The 20,557-nt window shown below is 39.6% G+C and overlaps 1 long non-coding RNA gene across 1 annotated transcript; it reads left to right on the top strand.

Moving 5' to 3' along the window:
- The first annotated feature begins 4,600 nt into the window (after positions 1–4,600).
- LOC135448120 (uncharacterized) lies at positions 4,601–18,798 on the top strand. The gene is made up of 3 exons (XR_010440396.1): positions 4,601–4,683; positions 17,779–17,843; positions 18,714–18,798. It is a non-coding gene; the product is annotated as an uncharacterized LOC135448120 (long non-coding RNA).
- The last annotated feature ends 1,759 nt before the right edge of the window (positions 18,799–20,557 follow it).

Raw genomic sequence — 20,557 nt, 5'->3', positions numbered from 1 at the left:
AAGTACTGTTATACTCTGCTTTGTTCATTAGCTTTGTTTCATCTGTTTAATTTCTGGTGCCCAGTGAGCAATATTCAAGGTTCTGTCACCAGTATATGCTATTTATAAGCTGAGGGATTCCTGTGACTGAAATAATTACCATTGAGGAAGAAGTGTATTAAATGATTTGTTTTCTCATTTGTATTGCAGGTACTTACTATGAAAGTTAATAGACTGGAAGATATTTCAGAGATCACTGGTTTTCCATATATGCATTGAAATAAAATATACAAGTAAAATGCACACATTCACCCACACATTGTTCCTTAGCAATAGTTTGTCTAACCTCTTCTTAAAGGCTTTTAGTTTGGTTTATTCTGATTATTTTATTTTAGTATTTATTATTTAATCTCACAGGTTTCCTGATGATTAAAAACATCACTGCTATTCCTTCTTCCTTCTGTAGATATAGAAAACAGTTTGTTACCTTGCTCTCTGCCACTGTATTCCATATTTGAAATGTGAAAAATATGTCCTTTTTGAAAAATTTTCTATAGATTGAAGACTGCCTCAGGAATACCATTCCACTAGGATATGATAGGTGGCAACCTCTAGCTTTGATGATTCTTGTTTCCTTTTTTGGACCCCTTTGATGGAGAACAGATCTTTCCTTGAGGCATGTTCCTAAAAGCTGGATATACCACTCCTCAGCTGAGGGCTTCCCAGTGCAGAGTCTGTTTTGCAGGCTGCTCTCAGGTTGGAGCTGTAGGATGTCCTACAGCTGTGCAGCAGTGCCAACTTGCAGGAGGCTTATGGCCAGAAGTGTGAGCAGTTTGAGAGCTGCTTTGTCATCTGTTGTTTGCACTCTGTCTTTGTGCAATTGCTGTGCTCTTGCTGGGAACAATTTAATGCTGCTCATCTCAGGCTGGTTCATGAACTGGCCCAGGCCATCCTGCCCTAGGAATGCACTCTGCCACTGTGTTCACCTTGGCTGATTTTCTGCTTCCTTGATCTGAGGGACTGGGTTTATACCCCTGTAGTTGATTAAATCCATATGTTCAGATTGTGCTTTTTGAGTTGATTGAAATGTATTTGTAAATTGTGTTCAAACATTCGGTAAAGACCGAATTTTATCAATAACATTAGACTTTGAGGTTTGAATGTAGGTTTAGGATTATTACAGTTTAATGAGTTGCCTTTCAGATGAACTGCAGGGTGTGAGCCTGTGTTCATTCTTAGCAGTTGCATCTCAAAATTAAAATTAGCTTGTCTAAGCTCCTCTTTTGCTGAGGCTTAAGCTGTGTATTTTGTCTCATTATTTCTGGGAGTTAAACCTGTGTTCTGCCTGTAAAAGCTCAGCTTCTGTAAGACAGCTCATTAAACTTGGCTAAGTGGAAAGGGTACCTGGGCCCATGGATTACCTGGGATTTATGCAGGGTAATCAAAAATAGGATTCTGCCTAATAGGAAAATTTGTGTTTGTTCTAATACTGCTGAAATCAAAGCAATTTAAGAGTCTGTGTAACTTTGTGCTTACTCTACATTATGAGCTGCAGCAGTTCTGCAATAATAGTGTCAAAGCTTCTGGGAAAGTTGCTGTTTGCTGTTTTATCTTAGCTTTCAGAATACCCTGTTGTCCCACAGGCTCTGCTGTTAATGCAGTAAATAACTTTTGGATTCTCTGGCATTAGGTCATAAAATCAGTTAGATTGGAAAAGACCTTTTGGATGATCAAGTCCCACCACTAACCGAACACTGCCAGGTGTGCCACTATACCATGTCCCCAAGTGCCATATCTATATGTATTATAAATATCTCCAGGAATGATGACTCCACTGCTTTTGCACCTTGTCCTAATGCTTGACAGTCCTTTTGGTGGATATTAGGAAAAAATTCTACCATCTAAACAAAGGAACAAACTGCTGTAGAATTTAAGGAATTAAGGTGATGAATTATCACAATTCAGTTTGTATAAAGATCAGTAACTTCCTGTATTTATTCCGTATGTGTTTGTGTTTCACTTTTTTACTCTGTCTAGTTTAAATCTCGAGTTCCCAAAGCGGTCCTGATGGTCTTGGAGGTGCGGCTCCCCTTGAGGGTCTGCTGGGTGTTTTAAGGACGGGAGCGAATCGGATCTGATCCAGAAGAGGGCAGCAGTGCACTTGCACAAAACCACTGTCTTGGCTCTGTAAAGACAGATGCTCTGTAAAGACAAATGCTTCTGTACCAAGCATTGAATCGATTTTAGGGGCAGAAATGCACCAATGAATCCCTTTGTAAAAGTGTATTCTAACCCCAAAGTCCAGGGACACTGATGTTCCATGTTTCAGCCAGACTTTCCCTCTAAGTAAGAAGGTGAAGCTTATTTCTCCTGATACCAGCTTTTTCTACCCTGCAGGTCAGAGGTCATAAAAGACATGCCCATGAGATATGTATCACCTCTTAGTATTTATATATATGTATGTCTTTTAGTTATAATATATATATATGTATAATATATAAAATATATAAGTGATGCACATTCAAATTTTGCTCTGACATTACATCTGAAGTCTCTTCCAGTCAAGTCTCTTTGAGAGTAAGACATGCTAGTCAGACCTTGCCTTCTTTTAAATGCTTTCCTTAATAGAAATGCTTAGACATAATTTACTGGATAGTCTGATAAGTAATTAATGACTCTTTTTCCTGTGGATCCAAAATAATAATTTGTATGTAGAACTTATCAGAAGTAAGTTGCATTTAAAAATGATTTATGGCACTGGTGGAGGGACTTTGTGACTTGTGATTATAATCAGAAGATGGACTGCAGAACATGCAGGCATGAGTGGGTGCCAACAGTGTACATCGTTCTGGGTATGGGTAGCAATGGGGCTGTGGCTGTGGTGTTATGGGTCTCTTCAGATGTGCTGGCACATTCCAAGGGATGCTTTCTGGTAAAACCCCTCTGAGACCTTCTGTTTGCCATGGTCTGCCCTCTTTTCTTTCAAAATAGCACACTGTCTTTTGAATGGCAGTGCTGGATACATGGGTAATCCTTTTGAACATTTTTGATGTTTTAACTGAATCTCTTAAGAATTATTTTATGTGCAGAATGAGCCATTAATTAACACTCTGAAATGTCTTTTGTGGGGTTTTTTTTACTTCTGTCATTTTTACTTGTGGGCCCAGTCTAAAAGACTATTAAATGTGTAATGATATTCACCTGTCCTGATGGTGGTGTAGGCTTATAAAAGTTGTGTGTGTATGCACATAGATTGACATAGCTCTGTCTACAAAACTGGAACTTCATTACCACATATTTCAGTGTATGGGTGGGGAGAATGCTAATTTGAAGGCATGAGATTTGAAAGTGATGTTGAACACAGAGATGTCTGTGCTCTGCCATGTTTCCTATGATGCTACAGGTCTGACATGTCAGTTCAAAACAAAAACTGGCTCCTTTGTTAATTTTTTTTTATGGTAAAAAATCATGCCTGCAGATGGTAAAGTGGTCCATCAAGCAGGTAGGAATGCTAACAAGGCTTACATTGCCAGAATGCTGAATTGGAATTTGCAGAGCCACCGTAGAGTAGAATATCCTGATGGTGAGGAAACCTGTGTTGAATAATGCTGTCCTGTCCCCTTTTAGGGGGAAAACTTGAGCTCTGCATTGGAAGGTCAAGTTCCTGGTGTAAGTAATGCTGTCTTTAGAGCAGTGGCAGCTGGCAGCTTTTTCATTTTTCCTCCAAACTCATTTGTTCAGCTTATGGGCCTCTAATACACCAAGTGCTTGCAGTTACAAGATTGATTTCTAGTCTTGTCTTTAAAACTTGCCAGGAAAAGAACTAGTCAGCATCTCCAAAAAAGTATTCTCTTTTGGGGTCAAAATCTTGTGTGCTGCTTCGTATTCTCCCTTGCCTGCTTTGGCTATTAAGGTTGTACTTTTGTACAGACAGAGGTGAACTGTTTTGCTTTTACACATCAATAGCAGATGTCAGGGCTCTGACAACTGATTTCCCATTGGAAGAAAAATTAGTGACACAGACCATAGGAATTATTTTTCTTAGCAGACTTCTCTATTAAATACATGAGGCTTTGAACAAATGTACAGACTGATGATATTGCAGGAAATAATCCTTCTCCAGAAACTTCAATCTGTAAGTCAGTGTTTTGCTTTCAGAAAGCAACTTCATCATTGAAGTTCCTACCAACTAAAGACACAGTGTTACAGGGCTACTAACACCTCATTTCTCAAAGTCTGTGTTCTGCTCATGTACAGAGGAAAGCAAGTAATTGGAGAGACTTGTGTGCCAGGAGGCATTGTAACCACATGAGGGTGGTTCTCAGAAATGGACAGTAATGAACACTGTTTTGGAGTGTGGACTTCCTGAACTGTCTTGTATGTATTGTGCTGTAGATATTCCTTTGTGAAAGTACTGTTTGAATGATGCAGGAGTGACTTCCTTAGTCTCCTCCCCACACACCTCATCTTTCAAGATGTGTGCTGGAATTTCTTGTTTCAAGTGTTTTTTGGGGTGGGTTTATTTTTTTTTTTTTCTTTTTTTTTCTTTTTTTAAAGGAAAGGGAATGAAAGTTTTATGAGGTAAGAATTTGTCTCTCATTCTCTTCTGAATTCTTTCTCAGGGAGAACATGGCAGGAGGAGGAAGAAGCTCAGCTCAGTGGATGCAGAGTGGGAGGCTTCCTATTACTGATGTGTAAAGTGGGGTGAGCAGGTTTCTTTTGAGGACTTTCAGGAGCATATCCTGAAGGAATAAGGGTGGGAGGAGGGAAGGTTACCATGGGAAAGCAGTCTCCATGTATCTGCATTCTGTAGAGGGCATGTGTGGGTTCTTTGATTTCTTTGGTCATTGGGGAAGGGCTTGAAGGAAAGTTGAAGATTATCTGCAGATGCCTGGTTTCATAATGATAATGTATATTGTCTACTCATGTCTTGCTTAATATTTATATGCCTATATTGCTATAATAACATACAGTAATATGCATTAAATGGTAATATACATTATATTGATTAATATAATTATGTATCGATTATGTAATATATAATGTAATACAATACAGTAATTTATATTACTATTTATATGTTCTGGATGCTTCCAGATGTATCACTGTGGCTCAGTCTTAAATTTTATTCTTAGACTGCTGTGCTTTTGGTCATTCTAGTTGTATGTGTACCCTGATATTTAGGATGGATGGTGACATTTCCTTCCAGTCCACCAGAATGCCTCATTCCACTGGAATGTTTCATTGTTGGCTCCATAGATGCTCTGCTTCGTGGAGCCCTCCTAGCACCTGGTTTTCAAACTGCTGCACTTCTGGGCACTGAATAGAAGGCAGGAATAGTGAGCTGTGGTTGCATGTGACTGCCAGTATAGATAGCAGCCTGGAGATTTCAATGCATGTGCCTAGTGCAGAGGTCTGCCCATGGGAGTAGCACTGCAGGAGCTCCCATTAGTACAAACTAATACAATTACCTTTCTGCACAGTTTATACTCTGTCCTTTTTGTGTACCTGTGGAAAATAATGAAATGAAAACATTTTAGACAAGACACACAACACTAAATGAAAACAATAGACTAGTTCTGGGAAGAAAGATAAATGACTAAATTAAAACAACACTGCAGATAGGGTAGTCATAGCACTATGTTTTGTAAGATGATCTTTGAAAGTCTGAGGACAACTGAAACTGCTTATGTGCTTTGTAGAACTGAAGCAATAATTATTTCACTTACAAGATGTAATATATCAGTTTGCAGTTCCAAAACACCTCATTTCTCAAATGCTATGTCTTGGTTTTACCAAGACCAACTAACAAAACTTTAACTCTCAGTTTGATTGGATGGAAATTGAAAGAGGAGGTAGGTTATAGAGGATGGTTTATGGACTTGGTTGAGCTATTGTTTCCCTGAGCAAAGCACTTTCTAACTGGGAGCAGGAAAGCTCTGAAGGTCCCAAGAGAAAAAAGAATAGGTAAATAACTGGCTGTAGGATCATATAAATTCTGTACTATAACCTTGTGGGAAATCAGGAAGGATGACAGAACTCTATACGAAATGGTGAAGAGCTTCCATGGCCTTTAAGAGACTACCAGGCCACAGGGTTTGATCTGTGTTAATTACCCACAAGATTTAATTGTGTGTGGTGTGTAGTTTTTGGTTTGCTGTGGTTTTTTATTTTTCTTTTTCTCTACCTGGGTAAAATCTCAGTGTAAGTTGACTAATAGTGTTTACTTATTTTCTTTATAGAAAATGGCTGCTTTCCTAAGGCCAAGTGTGATTACATCAGCTGGTAGAGCATCCTCACTTTGAGTACTCAAACATATTTTGTCTTTGTTCAGAATGATGTTTCAGAACAGCTGCAAACAGCACTTCTGAAACAAATAGTTTCAGAAGTGTGGAAGAAAAGGAAAATACAGACCATCACTGAGTTGTGTGTAAGTTCGAAGTCTAGGGGAATTTCTAAGAAGCAACATGAAGGGTGAACCTTGTACATTGATAAATCAGTGAAATAAAATTGCTCCCATGTGTTCTGGATAAAACTAGAAGAGCTGATTAATGCCTTTGTACAGCGTTGCTAGTTTTGCATGTATACTGTGTGTCCAGTAGAGAAGTATTTCTAACTTGAGGAGAGTATCCACTAAACATTTCTTTTGGAGGAATGCAGGTATTTAGTAACCTTTCTTATAGACAGTTGCATGCAGTCATGCAGTCACCAGCCCTGTGAAATGAGGGAAGATCATTTCAGAAGAAATTTTAAACATTATTTTGACATGTTTGTCTTGCTCTCAAAAAAAAAAAAAAAAAAAAAAAAGAAAAATAGTTGGATGGTCACCTGTATTTTGTTTTGGAATTCTTTTTGACCTACATAGCATAATTTTGTTGGATTGGGTTCTATTCAATCACTAAAGCAATGATTCTTGTTGTAATGGTTGGATATCCTTGATGTGGGAATAGATCATAACAGGTGGATAAAAAAGCTTATGTTGGGAAATAACTGGGCAGTTGTTCTTACTATTGGTTGTACAAACAGTACAAAAATTATTCTGTCTTTTGAGCATTCTGGTTATCCTTCTTTGTGCCTTTTCTATCTCTAGCAAACTATACAAAGTATTGAGAAGTTAAGCACATTATAGATTCCTGTGTTGTGGCATGATGCCCAGAGTGTGTCATCTTTGACTTGTGGTTCAATAGTGAGCTGCTCTCAAATAATTCCTGGTTATATCCCAAGATCTCGTTCTTGACTGGCAATAAGTAATTCAGAGGCTGAAGGTGTACATGCAGTGTTAGGACTTTTTAAAGTATGTCAATATGTCACCATTTTATCTGCCATTTAATGTCTTATGAGTCAGATTTTCATTTCCCTCTGCCTCTTCCCCTCATCTTCTGAAAATCTCCAAAACAAAACAAAAAAAACACCAAAAAAAAAACAAAAAAAAAAAAAAAGGGAAAGATTACTCCTTCTGAGTTCAGTTATGTGGGAAGAACAAAGTTCAGTTCCAAAGTTTCTCTGCAGGTTAATTGAACAAAGTCACTGAAACCCTGTGCCACCTTACAATGCCCTTTCAGTAGGTGGACTGAGGGGAGCTTGCTTTATGGGAGAGCTTAGTGAAAAATCCATTACTCCTAGGTTCCCAGTTCTAGTGATGAAATAACTTGGAATACACTAGAAATGTAATGTGACTGAAAGGAAATGGTTACAGGCTTTCTGAATTATTGCAAAATAGTTTGATGAAAAGAAAAATCTCACTGGAAAGGGGTTACTAAGTGGCCCTGATTTCTTTCTGCCTGTTGCTGGTAGTGGCAAGCAGTGCTGCAGGGACTGGAAAAGATGATATTAAAATTTTTGTATGCAGCACATACACAAAGAATGTGGCTGTCCCTAAAGAGGATAAGAGCTTGGTAGTTGCAGTTACAAATAATTTATTCAGGCTTAGCTAATGCTGCAGAATCTGGTGGTCTGTTGTGCTGCTGGCCTGTAGTAAGCTGCAGTATGCAAGGTGTGGCATGGAAGAAATGCACAGCTTTCTGATTGCTCCCTGAGTGTGCCATGAATACATTCTGTTAGTGGTGCTATAGTAGATACAACCTAAGGATATAAACAATTGGAATGCAGATACTCTTTTATCTAAGCTGTGCTAGTCTTAATGTCTTAAATTCATCCTACCCATTAGGAAGAATGAACTCATAAAAGTTCCAGTTTAAAGTCACTCTTTAGTGTTTCTTAAAACATTACTAACAAGCTGTGCTGGCTTTCTGGAACCAGCTGGTTTTGCTTCTGTTTTCTGAGTTCAGAGATATGCCTGGTATTTATGTTGTGTTTGTGTGACAGTTTGAGGCTGACAGCACCAGTGGAAAGGTAGGTCAGAGTAAACCTGTGGCTGCATGGTGGCACTTCTACACCTGCACAGAAGTGTCTGAGGCAGTAAATGCTGTTGGATGGGCAGTGAATCCCAGCTGTGCTTCTCTTGTGCCGAGTTCCGTGCAGCTTTCCGTCTCTGAAAGTCGCAGGAAATGGGACGCTTGGCTTGTGGGATTTGTTGGGGTAACTTGGCCCAGCTGGCTCCTCTGGCCAGCCAAACAAGCTGCAGACAGCCCCAGTTTTGCTGTGTGCCATGGTGTAGGTAGCGAGTAGGCAAGACTGGCCACGGAGGAGGAAGACACACCCTGACAGATCTGATGCAAGGCCTATTCCATTCCCTGGAATTATTTTTATGAAATGTGGATTAGGTGCTAAATCCTGGAGTAGCATTTAGAGGTTTCTTATCTAGAAACACCAAATCTCCTGAGAGGCACAAAACACACCACTGCAGTTCATTTTGCTGAGCCAAAGCAAACCTACTGGCTTAAAGTATCAAAATAATATGCATGTTACAATTTTTGGTAATTTATAATTATTCTGGCTCAGACTTGTGACTACCTAAACTAATCTGAGGGGTGAATCAGGCACTGTCTTATTTTTGGGTGTAGTAACTTGACAATGTCCTTTAATACTCCTGATGTTAATGGACAAATTACAAGTCTTCTTTTGTTTGACTTTATCACTGCATTTTGTTTCAACCTGTTATATCACCTGCTTTTCCGTAGGAGACTTTTTGGGTGCACATCCCTTTTCCTGGGCACAGAGATAGTGGCTTCTGTGCCCAGTGGTTTTGTTACTGTCACTGGGACTCGTCAGCCTGGATGGCAGGTAGATGTCATCCTACCCTGTCACCAACCACTGGCTGCTGAGGTAGGAAGGGTTGGGAGGGTTGAGTGGAAAAAAAGGATTTGTTCTATATTAGTGTGACAGCAGAGGTACACTGACCAGCTTCCAAAATGCTAGAGAGTAGTACCAGGTGACTTAATGTCGGAGCCAGTGACAAATTGTTTCACCGCAGTATCCTTTCCACAGGGCTGTCCTTCAAGCTGTGTCCACTTCAGCTGAAGTTGGCCTAAGTGGGAGAGCTAAAGTTTTTTTCCCCTGCAGACAATTGGTTGGGTTAAATGTTTTGTTTATCTTTATTCTTGGAGACAGTTTGTGTGGGTTTTTTTGTAGACTGGAGGAAAAAAGAAAAAAAAAAAAGCATTAAGTGTTTGTGTTATTTTTTCTGGTTTAAGGAAATAATCTTTCCATAATAAGCTTGAAACTACTTTGACGACTGAAAACACTGCTATAATATATGACCTTAAAATTTCTTTAAATAAGAAATATCTGATCTTGAAATCATAAGTTTGGTTTTGTAAAGGGTTTCCACTGGATAATATTATTGGCTTTTTTAGAGTATTAGAAACTGAATTACACACTCGTATTTGTGAAAAGTCAGTTTAAATACTGTAACTGGCTTCCTTGCGATTTAAGACTCAAATACATGTTTTGTAGTCTTCTTTGGCTGTATAGGCTCTAACTGAAGTGACATGTTATTTGGGACATGCACTATAAATTCTAAGTGACCCCAAATACAGGTTGTTAGTCTTTATTTGAAGATCATCATACAGTGAAAAAGTACCAGACTTTATTTATGTCTTGTATGCTTTTCATCCTTCTCTTACCTGATTGTTCCTGACTAAAAATTTTGGCATGAGAGCACTTCCTTATGTGGTGGTGTTCCTCTGATCCTTTTGTTTAGTTTTTCACCTGAAGCATCATCATCATCCCTGTAAAATCAAACTTGGCTGCTGTATGAATAATATAAGTGTTACAAACAGAACTATGATTTCAAGTGAACAGAGAAAAAGCAGATAAAACACTTCAAAAAATGGCTTTCAAGGAGCATTTCTGTACCAGTAAAGCAAAGTGAAAATAACTAATAACGCTGTGTATGAAGCAGTGATTTTTTAAAAGTTGTTCTCAGATGTAGTATTGAGATTGTCCCAAGGCTTCCAGCATGATTTCAAAGGTCATTTGATAGTCTGTGCTTGTATGTGCATGCCCAAATGCTGGAGAGGGATTCTACGTGTGTATGTAAAAAGAATGGTCCAAATGTAAGTCTTGAGATGTAACCTCTTTGTTCTAGTGCTAGGACGTGTATTTAGGGTTCTGTGGAAAAGCAGAATGGTACACAATACTCCATCACAGCTATATACAGATATGGTACTATATATACAACATATTAGAAAATAGAAATAGTATTATGGTGTCAAAGTCTAGGCCCCCTTACCATTCCCCCATCCCCCACCCCCGGGCAAAAAAAAAAAAAAAAAAATTAGGTGCCAGAACAAAGGTTTTCTTAGCAGCCTTAATTCCACTCCTTTGTCTGGATTACATTATAATTCATCCCAGCAACTGGAAACTGAATCCTTTCTGCACTGTCCTGCTGCCCTTGTACTTTAGCAGAGAAAATGCACAGAGCAGAAGTGTGCTGGTCTTCCCCTCCACTACCTGCTGCAAGTGACTTCGGATGAGGAACAGATACTGCAGAAATACAGGTGCAATCCGCGGGAGTGTTTGGTTGCTGCATCCCAGCAGCTTTCTGATGCTAGGTTTTCATGACTCAGGCAGTTTGCCGGTGTTTTCTACAGAAAATGTGTAAAGCCAAACACCTGGCACCAAATTGACTTATCGGAACTTCGAGGCCGTGGAGGCATAGAGTCACTGGACCTTATGGCTGCTAAATGTAAGGCCCTTCCTGCACCGTCCCTGCTGGAAAGGCTGAGATGGTTCCGATGCTGGAGCTTCTGCGGCGGCGCCACGCGGGGGCGCCCCGGGGCCAGGTGCGCGGGGCGGGGAGCGCTGCGCGGGCGGAGCGGGACGAGCAGGATAAGGGCAGAGAGGCAGGAATATGCCGGGCAGGGTTTGCCGTGACCTCAAACGCCTCACGCCCAGAGGTACTCACCGCACGTAACGCACATCGAGTCTTAATTCGGACACGCCCGCAGTATCGTATTGTGTGTTTGGGGAGTTAACAGATAAATTAGGCAATGGCTGTGTAGCAGGACAGAGTTGCATGCACATTGCTCTTAGCAGGTTTTCTTTAAACTATCTTTTTGTTTCTCTTAAGACCATTCTTTCATAATGAAATATGGTGTCTAGGCTCAATCCTGCACATACAGGTTTAAAGAAATGGTGATTCTTTTCAAGTCATAACTCTTGGCACTGATGTTAGATAGTACCCCTTTCTCCTCTGGGCTGCCTTTGGGAACAGTATATGGAAATTTGCACAGAAGATCTGAGTAGAAACATACATGTTTTAAATGCTCTGTATAGGCATAGATGATGTTCTGCTTTAGTTTACACGACTAAAATGCAGAATAAATCTTACTGGCAGAATAAACTGGATTTGATCATGACAATGTTGGACAACCTTTCTTCCTGTTGAAGATGACTTTGGCAGAACCAAGCCTTTAGGTTAGAATTGCATATTAAAAATGGGAACAGGACCTGGCTGGCAGGGATTTTTCTGTTTGCTTTTAACATCTGTAGCCCAAAAGTTCAGCCTTAAGCAGACTAAGCCTAGGCCCCTGAATCCAATAACTCCCAGAGTTACCTAATAGGAAACACTAGACACAGGGACCTGTATATGGAATTTAGGCTATGTGAGTTGAGGCTTACACAGCTATATTGCAGCACTCTAAAATACTCCACTCTGCTTTTCCAAGGTGTCCGATTGTTATGGGCTCTTAGACTTAGTGACTTGGCATTAGTCATGCAATCCTCTAAATCTAGATCATTTATGTGTAATATCTGAATCTCAGCAGCCATTGCTTCCTAATTATTTTCCAGTCCTGTCTGATACCTGTGTGACTTCTCTTCCCAAGCTTGTTTCCACAAGGAAACCAAGCAATACCATTTAGTGGTATTGCTCACCTCTAGCAAATGAATAGTATCAGTGATTACGTGTACACAAATGTCTTGGTGTTTTGCTGAACCAGGGTCTACTTTTCTTGATACGATTTTTGAAAATGTTATAGAGCTTCCACAAGCCTTTAAGCAGATGTTTTAGGGTATTTTTGTAAGAATTCGATGGGAAACAGCTTTGCTGGTGGGTTAGAGTATGTCTTGGGATAGGGGAGAAAAAATTAAATATACAGTGACTTTGAAATTAATGCCTATGGTTCCAGCATGCTGGGTGCTATGCTAACAAGTAGGCTAAACTTGGATGTGCCCAGCACTCCAGTTTGGAAAAGCTCCCAGCTTTGGAATATAACATGCTTGGATTTGTATCTAGAATACAACTGGGATTCTCATGTTCAATTATCAGAAGGAGGAAGTGTGAGTGAAGGAAACAGCTGCCTATCTCTGGCACTAGGCTTTGCATACTGACCCTTGTTGTGTAACCTCCATGCTCCAGAAGTTTGAATTCATTTCAGGAGGTTGGCATGCATTTAGCTGGGAAAAGTGTTGCTACTGAGGTATTCCAATTATATAAATACAGTAAGAGAAACCATTGCTTGTCTGATTATGAGAGTGATCTTCAGCAATAAGCACCTCTCCCATAACAAATGCAAGTACAACTCAGACTGTTTGTGCTATCCTTCCCCTTCTCCCAAAGTGGATTTGGCCAATGCCTCTGTCTAGAAGAGTGATGAGAGAGGATGGTCTTGATTGCTAGGAGAAATTGTTACTGTGTGGGGAGATAAAAGGTTTTAATAAAAAGAACTTGGAGAAGAACTAGCCAATGGCTTGGAAAGAATAAGAAGCTGTTGCAGCGCCAAAGGGGAGTGGAAAAGATTGCAGGTCAGTTATGCTTGCTGTACCATTTCTGAAGTGTCATAACCTGGGTAATCAATAATAAGGCTTTATTTTGTGGCTGTTGGTTGCACAGGGTTCCTGAAGGCTGAATTCCCACTACATGCACTTTATAGTGAGATGCTGATGCTTGCAGGAGCCAAGCAGGGAGAATCCTCCCTAAGATAATAATTTGGTAAGCTGTTCTGCTTTCTGCAAGCTGGACCGTTGGAGCAGCAACTGCAGTATTCTTTGTAGATGCTTTTATTCTATCAGTCTTGTTCTAGTGCTTTTAAATAATATTGCATAAGGACTTTAGCCATAGACACCAGATGAGAGGAAACATTCTGCTGCATGTGAGATCAGCAAGCCCTTTGGGTTTTGTAAGGGAGTGCAGAATTCAAGATATATAAGATGCTGTTCTTAGTAGGTGACTGATCTTACACACAGCTTTACAAAGTTGTGACCAGTTTAAAAACTGTAATGCTTGATCATTCCTGGGCATGTCAGGTGTGAAAATATTCTAAGTGCTGTAAGGTTTCCTTTCACAGGTTTCTTTGGTGTTTTTTTTTTTTTTCTGATATTGAAGATGGTTGTGCCTTCTTTTCTCAAATGTACAAGCTGGCACACTCCTGGGTGGCTGTTGACCTTTAAAACCAACAAGAAAAGCCCCATCACAAGCAGGCTCTGGAAGGAATAGCGAAGCAGGGAACTTGAATTTTCTGCATGTGGCACACTTGGTCTGATGGAGTTTTATGTGATGATGTTGTGTTCAGGCTTGTATTCCACTCTCAGCTCTTGGGTAGGAATCCTTCCTGTCCTGTCAGCCTGGGATCTGAAGATGGGTTAAATATGTATCTGTGAGTGCTGCTTGTAGCACTGTGAGGGAAAGAGCGTGTGGTTCATGGGCATACTGGGTAGGAAGCTGGAGCCTCTATAGCCTATCTGGGCACACTGGAAAGTGGCCCGTATCAGTAATACACGTGAAAGATGAGAATCTGTCCCTGTGTCTATATAGATGCCTGGTAAATCCTGCACTAGGAGTCTTTCTTGGAATGGCACATGGATTCCATAGGGTAGTCTTACAAATAGCCTAATAAGCATCATCAGTGGGAGCAAACATCCAGGCCTTGCATCAAGCAGTATCCCATCAGCCTTTTATGTCACTTGGGATTTCATAATAAACTTGGACAAGTTCTTCTTAGGTGCTTTCTGCTGAGGCAGCACAGAGTCCCAGTGTCAGCAAAGGCCTGTCAACTCTAGCAAAAGCCTGAGCAAGTAGAAGACTTGACACAAGGGCTTGGATGTGTGAGGAGAGTGGCTGGAGCAAGACTTGTGTGGCAGAGCTTCCTGTTGCAGATGTGGCTACTGCATTTGAGGAGGTGTCCTGACAGCAAAGCTGATCTACCTTTGCTTAAAAAACAAGAGCAAACAAAAAAGCCCAACAAATAACACATTGCCTATGGCAGTGCTGGTTTTATGTAAAGGACGTTACCAATATGGTTATCTCAGTTAAAAAGTATCAGCAAAATTATTCTGCATTCTGAACAGAGACCTTGTTTGGCTTGGGAAGTTTATATCAGATTACTTCCACAGGCTCCAGCTGGGGAGACTTGGGAGCAAGTAAATCAGGGCTGGCTTCATTGTGACATTGACTGCAACAATTGACTGATCGGTTCCCAGGATCATTTTATGTTATACCAGTACTGTATTTGTTCACTGAAATTTGCAGTCATCAACTTTTAAAGTTGACCTAAACTGGTATTTTAGGCATGTCAGTCCACAACTTTCTGCTGTTTCTCCCCTCTACCAAGGTAAAGTTGGATGGGAAATGGAAGAACAGTTTTGTGACACTCTTGAAGGTGTTTCTGTTTAGCAGGATTTAAGACATATCTAAAATAATCTTATTTCCCCCTTCCTACCATTTCCTCTGTTTTTTGGCCAATCAATGCAATAAAATGAGCTAGTGACTTCTCTACCCCCTCACTAATTCTAAACTGCTGTTTATGTGGATGTTTTTCTCTTCAGTGCAACCACCCATCAGATTTTATTTTTCTTATTTTAAAACATGAGATTTTATTTTTCTGACTTGAAATGCTTACAAAGTGAAAATATTTTAAGTTACAGATTGTTTTGGAAATAATGGAACAAAATACAAGCAAAGAAAAAAAAAGAGAGAATTCAATACTATAATTTTTTGTATTTATATGGAAGAGGGGGCAAAACCATTGAAGGTGTTATGAAAGTTATTTTAAAAACTCCTTGAAATTAATAGCATTTCACAAATAATGTTGAACTAAAAAAAATTAGCAAGTGAGATATTTTCATGCTAAATCTAATTTTCTGTGTAGTTAAAAAGACTGCTTTTGTTATTATCTGTATAACTCCTGCACGTGCTGCAAAAGCAGCCTACTTATCATAGTGTTTGTTCCAAAGACCAAAATGCACTGTGTAAACAAGAAAGCTTGAATACTGAAAGAAAACAATTGCAGTCATTACATTTAAGCTGTGTCTGGACAGCTCACTTCTGCCTACTCTATTAAAAAAATCATCAAAGTGGATTAAACAAATAGTCACAGCAGAATACTCATTCCTTTCCTTGAGGTGGTGTCATCAGTAAGGAAGGAAATGTGAAGCAGTTCAAATCAGCAGCAGATTCAAAGTTAGCATTTCTTTGGATGAGTGTGGCAGTTTGTTTTTCTCAGCTGTTAATTTTCTCAGGTAGGGTGCTGCTCATTATGCTCAATCCAAATGTTAAACCTGTCTTAGACTCATAATTCTATTGTGTGCACTGGGCTTGTAAGAGATAAGATTGATTAGCAAGGTATTACATTACATTTTCTCATCATGGGCAAGAGGAAGTAATGTTGTATCACCTTTGGGACCACGTTTGCAGTTTTTGTTTAAAGGTGGTTAAAACCATAGGTAGACAGTACCCCTGAACTCCATTCAGAGTAGCAATGAGGAACTTTTCTAGGGAGGGTCTTATCATCTATTGATTGTTCCCTAATCTATACCACCTGCTCCCTCCAAGGTTTAAGACACCTTCAAAACTCCCTTTTATCTTTGCTCTGGGAATAAGAGGATGGAGACAGCATTATTTCAGATGCATCAAGGTACCACCTCTGTATCCCATTGAGGGCTGTAATGTAAAAACATTTTTTCCTACCTTTAATGAAGGAAAGAGTGAAAATTACTCACTTTTCTTTATTATTTAATTTTTAATTTATTCTTCTTTTTTTCTTTATTCTTTTATTTTCCTTTATTTTTTTCCTTTTATTTTTTATTTTTTCTCCAACTAGTTTCTCAAGAAATAAGGCAGACAGACCTGTGTCTCTGTTGGAATTTCATAATAAACTTTGACAAGTTGTTCTTAGGTGCTTTCTATCATGTGCTTCTTGATAGGAATTCAGTTTTGTCCCATCTAAATTTTACAAATTACTCCCCTCAAGGAGAGGGCAACCATAGTTGCTGGATGTGTGTTCTTCAGAGGATGTGTCTGTTTTATTAGATTACTTTTCTTACTATTACTGTGGGTTTGCAGTGGCTACCAGAAAGACTTATATTCTCCTTTCGAAGCAGCTTGTTCATAACAGTATTTTCTACTGTTGGGGAAATTTAAAAACAATGCATGACAAAGAATCTTCTGGCAGCCACACTAAATAGATTTTCAGCAGTTTGTTAAACTGGGAACAGACTTGAGCCAGGCTCTGGGAACTTACATAACTTCTGTCTCCCCAAATTTTTGAAGGCTTCAGATTGAGGCCTCCATGTATGTCTTACTAGTAGAGACTCTTCTTTAGTGTTAAAATGTATTTTATCGGAACATCCCATTCAAAAATAAAGCATTTAAGTCCAGACATCAGCATACAGGTAATTCAGGGGTACTTGATAAAAAACTGAACGGTGCATACAATAAAGAAAATTGGGTAACAGAATCAGGCCTGAAATCAAGATGCACTAAAGACATCCAAGAATTATTGGTATAGGTTTAGAGGGGAAATTTAGCTTTAAAAAAAGCTAAAAATTTGAGGTCCCTTTCATGGGTATAATTCCCAAAGTTGTGTAGAATGAATTGTTGGTGCTAATTTTTTACACTGTCTAGCTCCATAGTTATCTTTGTTATGCTGACCACGTAAATTTTTTGGGGGATGTGTCTGTAGAAGGCTGGTGTTGAGTCTGTAACACTGACACTCTGATATCTTTTCCTCCTCTTCCAGCTAAGCAACTATTGGTGAAGATCAAAGAAAGGGAGGAGGAGGGCTGACAAGAAACAGTGTATGAGAGATGCCTGCGCAGCTTTAATAAATAAAAAGGGGTTAAGGCTTCAAATCTCTTGCAGGATATCTGTGAATGTGGGGCCCTGTTTTGCTGTAGCAAGCTACATTACAGCACACTGTCTTATTTAGACCTATATGACTGATACTTTGAATACTAATATATATTAAGAAAAGAAAATTATAAATCACTGGAAATATCTGAGAATATTAAACAGTTGCTAATCTACCAGAAACCACTTATTTTTCACCTCTGTTTTTTGTTTCCCTCCACAGCAAAATTAGATTTGTGGCTTTTAATGTGGGTGTCTAGTTTGTTTCACTTTCCAGTTCACAAGAGTTGAGGAGTGTATGATAAGAACCTAACTTTCCTTCCCTCCAGAAAACAGCAACTCTACGTTGAAACTTAACAAGATAAAAAGGAAAACAGAAGATAATACATACAAGGTAAAAATTCTTTCACAGTTTGAAATATTGTCAGCTAAAATAAGGCTTTTCAGGGCTTTTCATAGGAATATTAATGAGACCTCACAAAAAGTATCAATGTGCTTGTGTTACATAAATAGTAAAAATGTTTGAAACAGAGGTGGATCAGGAGAGCAGCATTATGATCCATGAGACATGACACTTCCCAATACGCTAAGAAGATATGACACTGTGTTTCTTCTTCTTGAGTAGAGACAAGCTGCAGTTCTGTGTGAGGGGCTGGAGGTGAGAGGTGGACTCTGTTCTAAAGCCCTGCTCTCTCTGGCCCTATAGATGCAGCATGCTTAGGCCTTGTGTCAGTGCTATAGATGTTACCCCAATAGATTTGTGTCCAAACTTACCTTCTATTTTCAAAATTTATGTGCTGGCTGTCCAAACATTTGGCAAGGTCTTGCTAAGAATATGCCCACCTAAGGTTTTTTTATGCCATATACTTTTAAATTATTTATACTTTCTTGCTGCCTCCTTGCTATGCTTCAGATGAGTGTGAATAAAACTATCAGTAGCTAATCCTGAAGTTGTTATATATATGTAACTGAGTGTGTTTCAGCTTTGTTGGTCCTTCAGGATGTAAAACAAAAGTAACATTACTGATTAGTGACTTATGGTACACTAAAATCAGAAAAAAAAATTCTAAAATTTAAGTAAAAAATGATCTACCAACAACGAACTGGTGTATATGTGAAAATGGAGGTAACTATGGTGTGGCATGAAATTTTTATTATACAGGTTTGTGATGTTCCCCCTGCTTGCAAATAGTGAACATGTAAATGAGTTCTGTAGTTCATTACAAGCAAAATGCCAGTCAGTGCTCTGTGCCTGTTCTTTCAGCTAAAATGGTGATCTAACTGTTGTGGGATTCTACATGAACAACGCTGTGGACGAATTATATGGACGTGTGAGCAAAGCCTGGTGTCTTTGTTATTGTGGGTGAGACTTCCCACTGCTCTGATATGGCAGCTGTGTCCTTGGGTGTCCTGGAGATTCCTTTGAGCGAGGCAATGCTGCTGACTGGTTCTCCTAGCCAGGAACGTGGGGTCTGCCTGGGAAAAGGGCTATCAACAATCCAAGGTCATCTGTGTCTGTTCTCACTGTTTGTTGCTTTTGCTGGTGGCTGATAAAGGCCCAACGTCTGAGTAACAGGAGCAGCCAGGGAAGCATATGTGGCTTCATCCCATTTTTGCAATACACTCCCTGCCAAGCTGCACCAAGAGCTCTCTGCCTGCAGAGCAGGAATGGGCCTATATATCCAACAAAACAGGACCAGAGGGACTCATTAAACTTCCAAACATGACCTCAAACAGGGTTTCTTAATTATCTGAAAATGTCACCAGTTTGCATTAGAAAATCTCAGGGCTTTCTAGAGCTTGGCCAGATTTTGGTACCTTCTCTCAGTTACACAAATCTATCTCCTGTTCTGCAGTGCGATACAGTCCTAGGCTATTTTTTTCTGATCTGTGAAGCAAAATCATTATCCCACAAGTGAATATTGTCCATCCTACAGTAAGTATTCGAGTGTTTGCCATTAAGGGAATATCACAGCAACAAGAAAAGTTGAACCAGAAATCCTCAGAGTAGTGAGGTGGGGTGTAGGTTGCTAGTCCGTGGTCGCCGGTTCAGGTGCACGCTATGCCGTTTGTTTCTTTGCAGCACACACATCAACTGTGTGCTTGTGACAAGTCGGCAGTTTGTGGTTAGCCTTTCCTGTGAGCAGTCAGAGTACTGAGCAGGGAGGTCTGAAGTTGCATTCAATGTCACCTGGACTGCTATGATATTAAATAATATAATGTAATATGATAATGGAAATGTTCGTAAAGATTACTTCCCAGAACTGTTTTGGGATAGATCTCAGCATCTTGGCAACTCTCCAGCTAACAGAAAGCTTATTTCTCCTAAGCAGTGCCTGTAACCAAATGGCTTAGATTGCTTTGATGGAAGACATGCTTCCCTCCAGGGATATATGCCTGGCACAGTACCTAGCAGCTGGAGTTGACCGAGTAGCTGGAATAGGCAAAGTTTTGGAAAGAGGGACCTTAGACAGGTTCTAAGTTTTAACTTTTTGCAAACTTGTGATGAATCCTTAATGAACGGAAAACTGCTGCATTACACTTGTTTGCCTGTCCTCACTGTGAGTAACAATTATACTCTTTCTCTTCTCCATTCATCTTCCTTTTCTCTCTTGCCCCAGTATTGGGAAGTTTTATTTTGTAAAGTAGTTGAGGAGCAAGAGAGATTTTGGTTCTCTTTGCTTTTTCAAGTTCAGCCCAGAAAGACTGCTATTTCAGCTTCTGGTACCATCTCACAAACATCAGTACTTCCATTCTGTTATTCAGTAAGTTGTGAATGAAAATGTTTTTCCAGTTTCCTCACTTTTACGTCTTTGACAGTAGTGTGTTTTAATTGTCTTTACTCGAGTTTCTTCTGGATGTATAGATGCAAAGAATGGGGATGGAGGCTTGGTTTTGGTGGTGCTTGTTTGTGTTTTTTAGAAGGATAGAGAATGCCTGAAGAGAGAGGAGATCTTTGAGAGTGGGAGAAAAGTATGAGATGACAAAGCTGACATTACTATCAGATGAGTAAAAAACTTCTTTGTTTGATTCTGCTCTTGTTGGCACCTAATTTACACTGGAGCAATTTCGTAAACTTCAGTGAGTTTACTTCTGAGAGTGAGATCA

The sequence above is a fragment of the Zonotrichia leucophrys genome, chromosome 5 (genome assembly GCF_028769735.1).
Source record: "Zonotrichia leucophrys gambelii isolate GWCS_2022_RI chromosome 5, RI_Zleu_2.0, whole genome shotgun sequence".
Classification (NCBI taxonomy): Eukaryota; Metazoa; Chordata; class Aves; order Passeriformes; family Passerellidae; genus Zonotrichia; species Zonotrichia leucophrys.
This window is presented reverse-complemented; position numbering and strand designations above follow the sequence as displayed.